The 5,375-nt window shown below is 39.6% G+C and overlaps 1 long non-coding RNA gene across 1 annotated transcript; it reads right to left on the minus strand.

Annotated features, from left to right (window-relative positions):
- Window positions 1-509: 509 nt before the first annotated feature.
- On the minus strand, window positions 510-5,030 carry LOC139574459 (uncharacterized). Its single transcript, XR_011674779.1, has 4 exons — window positions 4,743-5,030; window positions 2,952-3,087; window positions 2,037-2,111; window positions 510-1,180 (listed from the first exon to the last, which is right to left on the minus strand). It is a non-coding gene; the product is annotated as an uncharacterized lncRNA (long non-coding RNA).
- Between the last annotated feature and the right edge of the window lie 345 nt (window positions 5,031-5,375).

The raw sequence follows: 5,375 nt of genomic DNA on the forward strand, positions 1-5,375 counted from the left end.
GCTCCATTTCTATTGGAACATTTTGTCAGACATTTTTCCAATGCATAAGGTTCAAAAAGATCTCCTGAACTCACTAAATATTTCATTAATAATTAATCCATCCAAACTGTCAGTGTTTTTGAGTAAGTCTAGATAAAACAACACTCTGAACAACCTTTGCAGGAAAAAGTGGCTGCATCTTTGTGGCTCAAAACGTAATATTTTAAATTACTTTTCTGGATTCTAGGACAGTACCCAAGAGTAAATGAAGGTCATCATATTCACTCTAAAAATATATGTGGTGGCTCAAGGCAAAGATGCACCTTATTTTAGAGGAGATGGAAAGTACATTATTATACAGAGAACACTGAGGACCACATGACAGTCAGAGTCTGAAAATGTCTAATGAATTGCATTGGCATACTGAAGTTCAACCAACGGTTCAAAAACAATGTCTACAGTTAATCTATCATAGTCGTTAAAAACACTAAACTAAATTAACAGCATAGAAAAATAACATGGAGGCATGAGAAATTCATAAATTATAATCCAGGCTTTTTCTAGATTTTCCATAAACAAATCACAAAAAAGGTCAGAAATATTGTGCATATGAAAACTTTAAAAAGACAAAAAAAATACTTGCAAGAGCAGTCCATGAGAAAACAGGGCTGGTTTGGGATTCAGCGGAGTTAATTCTCACTAAATTCAGTCACCGTCAAGAGAATTCCTGCTTCATTACAGACAGAGGCTCTGTCCCAATTAGCTCTCATTCCTCCCAAAGTGTGCACTTGTTCACTTCCCGTCACTAATTTAGAGGAAATTACTGATGACTGGAATAAGAAATGTTGGAAATTACCACTAGCCCATGCCTCCACCAATCCAATGCTTTTAGTGAAAGAGTACACGCTTCAGGAGAAAGGAGATTATTGGGACACACTTAGTGTGCATTTCATGGCAGGGAGGTAATTCTCATTTACAGGTTATAACGTCTCTTTTACAGGAAAAAGCAGAAGGCCACTGAAGGTAGTGTGCCCATCATTGTTGTCTTACACCTGGCACTGCTCCCACAGTTCCACACAGACCCTGTCCTCATTATTCTGATTCAAATTGGCATTGTCACCATCAGCACCCTTGTGGTCATTGTAGACAAACGTACATAATGTGAAGTAGTAGACTCCCTTCACTGGATCTGTGAAGATACCTGTAACAGAGGGGAAAGTATTATGACAAAATACAATAATTGTCTAATGCTAATTGCTATTAGTTAAAGGTAATAGGCTAATGCTAATTGCTTCCTCCAGCTCAGTCCAACACACACAAACAGTTAATTTTACACACAGTATGTTTTTAATGTAAGTATTAATATTGAAATGTAATTTGCACATGCGCTGAATGTGGTTCCGGTCACTTATGACTGGTCCCAGCAGCGCAGCCTCTGCATTCAGATTTACCATTTATGAATGGGTCCCGGCAGCATAGCCTCTGCATTTAGATTTACCACTCCCTGGGAAGTTTCACTTGAACAACCCTCCAAGTTGCAATTACAAGTGGCAACCTGAGAATTTTGTTGCCTGAGTTGGCAAGTTGTGATGTTTCACCACTGACATTTTACACCAAAAGACGACAATTCAGTTTGACAACCACCTTATCAATATGGATAATGTAGTTGGTTTGACCATATTGTATATGTTAAGCAAGCTAGCTAAGTTTATTATTAGCAACATTAGCTTCCTTGTCAAGCTAGCTCAAATCTTATTGATTGAATAATTGTTCTGACCAAAGACCATATGAATGAAACAAAGTCGTATTTCTGACTAGGAAATAGGAAGTTCCACTGAGCACTTGAACACAGCATAACTTCTGTGCCATGCAGTTTAACCTTGATTAATGTGAATACAAAGTATATCTTGAGATTGAGCAAAATGTAGGGAACATTTAAGTGCAGTGTTAGTATCTGTAAGTAACATTTTCATTAATATGTTAATTTCTCAACATACATTATATACATATCACATCTAATATAATTATGCTAAAGTCATCTGACTTTTATTCTGTACCTTCAATCACTTTCTTCATTTCGATCACTTCAGTTTGAAATTCAACCTCTTTGGCAGTCAATTAAACTTTGATTTCTGTGAATATTAAGAAAGCATACATTCAGATTATTCAGCAGTATAAGACTTAAAGATTCTATATCATATCTCATTTTAAAGTATGCCGAAGTAACACAAATATTCGGAAAAGCAATTAGCCAACGTGACAACGTTGCAGGCTAGCTAGACAACCTGATTACTACCACATAGATTTAACCTTCTTTAACATTTATATTGTACAGTACCTTCATCCACTTCCCTCAGTTTAACCACTTCATCTTAAAAGGTCAAACTCGTATGCAGTAAATTAAAATTTTTGAATTGTGTGAATTGAACAAGCATACATTTTAAAGTAATTGTCTAGTGTATATGAGCATTTAAATATTCATATTCTGTTAACTCATAATATTGTTGACTCATCACATACTCGTATGTGGCCAAAGTATACATTGGAGAGAAAAGAAAACTTCAAAAACAATCTCAAACTTGTATCTCAAACAGACAGTTTCAAACATGCTTGCCATTTCCTCATAGAGGAAGACATCCTCCTGAGGAGGATGAGCTGGCCAATCAGCGGTCTACTTGCATTCATATTTTTTTTAAGACTGGTATATGCCCACACCATTCTGTTTGGGTATGCCAACACCATTCCAACACTGAAAAACTGCCTTTTAGCATACTTAGGAAAACTACTTCTCTCGTATTGTAATTAATTATGGGACATATTTCATAGAAATCTGCAAACACTGGACAGTTACTTTAAGATTACTCAAAGCAGCATAGGAGATCACAAGTTTATATCACATCTAATGTTAAAGTACGTCGAAATAAACAAAATATTCAGGAAGGCAACTAGCCAACGCATCTAAGGTTCTGTACCTTCATTGTCTTTCAGTTTGCACATTTCTTTCACTGTGGCAAAGAAATTGGCTCCCAAAGCTCTGTTCTGTTGCGCCGAAGAGTTTAGCTGAGCCTCCAAGTCTCTCAGTTTGTCTACTTCAGCGATCAGGCCTCACTGGCATGAGGATACAGAACAGGGGAAATCTTTTTTTCTCGGCAGTTGGCATTCAATATGTTGCTTTACTGCCCCCAACTGGACTATAACACAAATCCATTATACATTGTGATACAAAATGGGGGGAAAAAATTTAAATAATAAATAAAGACCCTTCCAACTAACCCTACACTCATTAAAAACCCACCACTTACTGAAAAAATAAATGCAACATGTAAAAAGTGTTGGTCACATGTTTCATGAGCTGAAATAAAAGATGACAGAAATTGTCCATACCCACAAAAAACGTTTTAAACAAATTGTGCACAAATTTGTTTACATCCCCATTAGTGAGCACTTCTCCTTTGACAAGATAATCCATCCACCTGACAAGAAGCTGATTAAACAGAATTATTGTTACACAGGTGCACCTTGTGCTGGGGACAATAAAAGGCCACTAAAATATGCAGTTTTGTCACGCCACAACGCCACAGATGTCTCAAGTTCAGCGAGCATGCAATTGACTGCAGAAATGTCCACCAGAGCTGTTGCCAGAGAATTTAATGTTAATTTCTCTACCATAAGCCACCTCCAACGTCATTTTAGAGAATTTGGCAGTGAGTCCAACCGGCCTCACAACCGCAGACCACATGTAACCATGCCAGCCCAGGACCTCCACATCCGGCTTCTTCACCTGCGAGATCGTCTGAGACTAGCCACCTGGACAGCTGATGAAACGGAGGAGAATTTCTGTCTGTAATAAAGCCCTTTTGTGGGGAAAAACATTCTGATTGGCTGGGCCTGGCTCCCCAGTAGGTGACCCACCTCAACCTGCCTCTCTCGCACCGGACACTTCCAATCCCCAGCAACACGAGCACCCCTACAGTTGACACAACTTTATCCACCGAAACTACACAATCCTCTATCCCATGCCCTGTTGAACACTTCCCACATCTTGGAATCTCGCTCCTACAAACTGTTGCAACATGACCATAAACATTGCACCTGAAACAGTGCAGTGGAATCTGCACAAAAACAGGATAACTGATAACTAACAGGATAACTGATATATCCTAACTATATCCTATATCCTAATAACTTTGTCGGGTAAAGACGCAAAAGGACTGACAGTGACTCCTCTGTTTCACCACCGGGTCTGCGTCGCACCAAACGACAGGCATCACAAACACTAGGAATCTTCAACTTCAATTATTCCACCTCCACACTTAATGCTACCACAAACATCACTCCTTTCAATGGTGCCCTGCTCCTAAGAGCAAAGCAAGAAACAGATCTTGACCCAAGTTACGTGACACGGAGTGCCCGCTCCCTCTGGTCAGTAGAAACAAACATCACAAGTCCACTACAGGTTATCTTCACTGACTCAACTGCACCCAACGCCTTGCTCACCCACCCTGAAACCACAAATGGATCCACTTCCTCCAAAAATGTCACTCCTACTGGACCAGATTATTCTTTATCAAGTCCATTGATACCTGGCTTGGGTTCCAAGCTCTTCACCACACCTTCCACCTCACTTAACGTACTCATTGACTGCCATTTCACCTCAAGAACTCGATCTGGCGCACAGCTCACTCGGATTGAATTTCACACCACTCTTCTTCAACACCCCAGCTCCATTTTTAATCACTATCTTCCTTCATTTCAAATCCCACCTCTGCTTTCCACATTCTGTTCAATCTCTTCTTTCTCCCTTCATTCCTCCTCAGAAATCCACCTTTCTGTGTTCCTGCCCCAATATTCCTCTTCTCACGACTTTGCTTGTGGCCTGGTGGCATCCCGACTTAACTCCATCTCATAATAGTCCTGCTCACCTCAGAAACATGTATTTTCTGGGCACCAACATTTTGAGAGCATGTTCAGTACCTTCTCAGCCAAAGGACATCTTGGAATTCTGTAAGAAGATGGAGGTGCCTCAATTAAATGAAATATGATAGCAATGAGATTGTGAGCTTGCTATTGGTCAGTTTGAACGAATTGGTTGTGTTTGTTTTAATTGATTGCAGGTGTGATTGTGACCGGCACCTCCACCAGAGGTGTGTTCAGTTCACTTAAATGTTTGCTACGTTGTGTAATGGTTTGTACTGAATGACACGTTTCTTCTAAACGTTCATGTATGTGGTTTAACAGACTTTGAGGTATGTTTGCTCCCATTTGGTGGGTGTGGCTTGAAGCAATGAGTGACGTATTTAAAGGGCAGTGGAAAAGCTGACAGCGTTCCCTAACCCCTCCCTGTTTTTCAACTAGTCGTTCAGTAAAGTACAGTTTTTGTTCAATTGAACGTTCCA

The sequence above is a fragment of the Salvelinus alpinus genome, chromosome 4 (genome assembly GCF_045679555.1).
Source record: "Salvelinus alpinus chromosome 4, SLU_Salpinus.1, whole genome shotgun sequence".
NCBI classification, from domain to species: domain Eukaryota; kingdom Metazoa; phylum Chordata; class Actinopteri; order Salmoniformes; family Salmonidae; genus Salvelinus; species Salvelinus alpinus.